The sequence below is a fragment of the Gavialis gangeticus genome, unplaced genomic scaffold (assembly GCF_001723915.1).
Source record: "Gavialis gangeticus isolate Ggan-Ray unplaced genomic scaffold, GavGan_comp1, whole genome shotgun sequence".
NCBI lineage: Eukaryota > Metazoa > Chordata > Crocodylia > Gavialidae > Gavialis > Gavialis gangeticus.
The window spans coordinates 17615728-17620001 of NW_017729034.1; the positions used below are offsets into that span (position 1 = coordinate 17615728).

General features: G+C 49.0%; 1 protein-coding gene across 1 annotated transcript in view; it reads left to right on the forward strand.

Moving 5' to 3' along the window:
* The window catches only part of PIANP (PILR alpha associated neural protein), a 21305-nt gene that overhangs the window by 1356 nt on the left and 15675 nt on the right, over nt 1-4274 (forward strand). The gene's annotated exons all lie outside the window — the stretch shown is intronic.

Sequence of the window (4274 nt, forward strand, 5' to 3'; positions counted from 1 at the left end):
TGGGCACGGCGGGGGGAGGGGGCGGGGAGGGCACCGGCAGAGAATGGCCAGAGTTGTGACACATGTGGGGTAAGGGGAGCGCGGGGGAGGCACCCTGCCCCCAGCTCCAGCCAGGCTTGGCTCTCACACAAACGGGGGGGTGTGTGTGTATGGGGGGTGGGGGGATTCCCATCCTCAGATCCCGGGAAATTTATTTCCCGCCCCCCCAGCATCTGCCAGAATCCTTCTGCCAGCAGCAGGATGGTGCCCTAGCATGTTGCCTGGTGCCCCAGCACGCTGGCTGGGATCTTGCCCTAGGATGGTGGGCGCTGAGCACTGCAGGGTCTGTGCCCCACCGGGCTGACACTAACATTCTCAGGCTCACAGCACCACTGGAACAGCCTGGGTGAGCAACCCACACCAGGATTGGCAAGCTCAGACACCAAGCCTGGCAGCATCCTCTGACAGTAGGCACCCTAGATTCTAACTCTCAGCCTCCAGATGCAGTAAGATCGCACAGGATCTGGGATCCACGCTCACAGGCCCCGTGCACAGTGCAATCTAGACTATAGGTGTCGTCACTTCCAGCCCCCTGGCACTGGCATTTGAATTCATGCTCCCAGCCCTTTCACCCGGTCCCAGACTAGCAGTATTGCCAGGCCTGGGGCAATTGCTCTGTGACTCACACTCACAGGCCTTCCACTGCAGAATATAGTGAGAGCTGCACCAGGATTTGGGCTGCTCCAAAGTGCAGAGGGATCAGGGCCCCAAGGCAGTAGCACTGTTACTTGCACTGCCAATTCCCAAGCTCAGGGGACCTACCTCCAGGGAGAGTCACTGGGATTCAGAGTTCCTTGTCCTTCCCTGTTCTTGTACTGATGGTTGTCATAGTATCTGCACCTCTCCCAAACATTAAATGCAACAACCAGTATATCACTCTCTTTCCTCTCTTGGGGTGGGTAGATCATATTTGGTTTGGTTTTGTTCTTTAATAACCGATATTATTAAGAATGGGAATGTTGGTGTGGGTAACCGTGGACAAAGAGATGGTTTGCATTTAACTTGCAATGCAGCGGGGCTTTTAATGGCAAATGTTATTTCATCTGGCAATGAGTTTCATACTCTTGGCCTTGATCCTATGAATGTTCTGTTCCTCAGGGTCACAAGCCCTCCCCATCACTTGACAATGTCATTGTTTCATTAAACATATCCATCATATGAGCTCATCATGGCAGAGGGAGAGATGATTGATTGCTCAGGTCACTGGGGCCAACATCAGAGAGGACTTTGAATAACAGGTCAAAGACCTTGAACAGGACTCTGTGTTTAAATGGGATCTGGTGTGGGGTGTGGAGAGCCACAGTGATGCATTCCTGGCAAACTGAGTTGCTGAACAAACAAGCTGCTGCATTTTGAACTAGCTGGAGCTTTCTGAGAACAAAGAGCTTCATTCCTAGATGGACAGTTTTGCAACAGTGATGTCTAGATGTCACAAAAGTAAAGCTTGCCATCTGGAATCCAAGCCAGGTAGAATCAGGCGCAATCTTCCGGCCATTCCCAAATAGAAGATGACTACCCACTTCCCACTGGCATGTCTTATATGTGCTCAGTGTCAGCCAGTTGCTCTTCTTACAGATGCTGATCTTCATTCAGCATCAAGAAGGCTGCTAGATTCATAGTTTTTAGTGCAGAGGGATGGTGTTGACCATCTTGTTTGACCTACAGCTTAAACAGACTAGAACATTTAACCAATTTCATTTCCTGCATCAAGACCATAACTTCTGGTTTTACTGTAGCCTGTATTTTAGAAAGGTAACTATTTAAAGACTTCAGGAGAAAAAGAATCTGCCATATCCTTAGGTAAGTTGTTCCAGTATATGACAAAGGTTGTTAAAAATTTGCACTTTATTTGAATTAGTCTAGCTTCAGCACTCAGTGCTCAGATGTTGTCGATAATATTTGATGTAAAAGAGATGCCATATCATCTATATGGCTGGCACCTCTGACTTTAGGGTCTCGCAAGTTCTCACAACAGTTTATTATTAAATAGAATGGCTGAGGGCATTGAGCATTGTATATAACAGACTTAGATGTGGAGAAACAATTGTTCAGGAGTTTTTGCATTCCAAAGGACAGCTGGGTCAGCATTGGAATTCACACTGCCATTATCTGCATGCACTGGAATTCAAACACTGGGGCACTAACATTAGGACTTAGACTCCCATTCACCAGAGGAAATATACTACACTGCTATAACAAAAAGAATCTGTATCCCAGGCCTTGAGTGGAGCAGCATCTGCACCCATGACACAATTCAGACTACCAGCACCCAAAGACAGGACTGTCTGTGCTCCAAGATACTAGCTTGTGCCATTTGGGCATACAATCTCTAACAATGGAGTGATCCTATCTTTGGAGCACTGGCCCAAGCACCTGTCCTCTGCTCTCCATGCATGGTGGGATTCAAGCCTCAGGACACTAGTGCAAAGATTCACTTTGTTAACCCCTTGGCATAGTGAGGGGACACAGACCCCAATATCCATGCTCCTGCCCCACAGTGCCATAGATTCATGCCCTAGCACACTGGGAGTAATGCTCCTAGACCAGGCACAAAGCAAAATCTCCGTTGTGGGGCATTAGAACTAGGACTCTGCTCCTGAGCAGAAACAGATCCAGGATTTTCCAATGAGGGGTACAGGAGTCTAGCTGCACTGCAGAGGTGGCTACACTCTCTGCTCCCAGCCTCTCCTGCCCCCCTCCCCCACCCCAAACACTGGTGGGGATGCTCTGGGAGTCTCTGGGAACATTTTTAAGTCCCTAAAGCAGATGAAAATCTCCTCTCCCTTCCCCTTTGTGCTTAAAGGCATGCTGCCTCTCCCCTTCCAGCCCTCCACTACCTGCTACTGCTGCTTTCCCATCTGCTTCTGGGGGACCAGGCAAGGAGAGGAAAACTACTCTCCCACTCTGCTGTTGCCATGGTCCCAATCCCCAGTTGAGTCCAGCAGCCTACCTGGGGTGAGCAGAAGCAGCTCTGGAGCTTCCCCTGCACCTGGAACAGCAGGGAAAGCAGGAGCAACAGGTGGGGGAGAAGGGGAAGAGGAGGAGAGGGGTTGTATTTCTGAGCACCAAGGGGAAAAGGGTGGATTTTCACCTGCATTAGGGACTTGAAAAAGCCCCCAGAGGCTCCTGTGGTTCTCTCCAAACCAAAAGCGGGGGCGAGGGGAGGGGAAGGGAGGGGAAGGGAGGGGAGGGGGGAGTAGCTGCACAGCTACACCTCCTATGGATCCATTCCTAGCAGGAGCACAGGGCTTTTCAGTCTTGTTCCTCAAGGATGGAAGTTTACTCTCCTATACCAAGATAATGGCATTAGGATTCACACTCCCATCTGTCGAGCCCTGCAAAGTCTGAATCTCATAGCACTGTTACCGGAATTTACATTTTAGTCCCTAAGCAGATTATGGCCCTTGTCTTGGCCCCTGGTGCAATCTTGGAGACCCAGAGAACATAGGGAGCTGCACTGGGTACACTGACTCCTGATTCCCCTGAGGTGACTCATCTCACTGGGGCCTCAAGGCACTATAATTAGAGGTCATGCCCTCAGCTTCTGTGCATCATGTGACCCACACCCTAAGACATGAGCTTTGGAGAGGAGCATCACTCCACTGTGGCATCTTTGTGTTGAACTGCACTTACATGTTTTCCAAGAGAACTCAAGGTCCTTTCTAAATATAATGGCTTAAGAGCAATGTAACACCTACATCAGTGAGATGTTGTGGAAAGAGAAAAACTAATAATCCCCCCCCCCACATCTTCAAGACCAATGATACTACCCAGATCTCTTCATAGGGTGATCCTCATGTGTGAAAGGGGCAGTTTGCATTAACAGATGGATGAAATCTTTTTTCTCTGTGAACCTTGCTTAAATATTTAGCAGAAGCAGCCTAAAAATATCCCCACTTAATGCATCAGCAACGATTCAGACACTCTTTTCTTGGTGATAGTTGCCTTCTCGTTACCACCCCATCCAAGGGCTCCGGGGCTGTGGATCTCCTGGTCCTACCACTGGAGTGAAGCTTCTCATCCACTGATAGGAACAGACTTACATTTAGAAGAGGGTTGCAATTTGTTGTTTTGAGATTTTAATTAACTAATGCTAAGAGAGACTAACCAGGAGGTGATGGCAAAAGCCACTGAAGGACTCCATAGGGCTTTAGAAGAGAAGGGTGTACAACAGTTATTGCCTGACTGACCTGGCCATCCATGTTGACTCAGCCTTGAGCTTTAATCATACATAC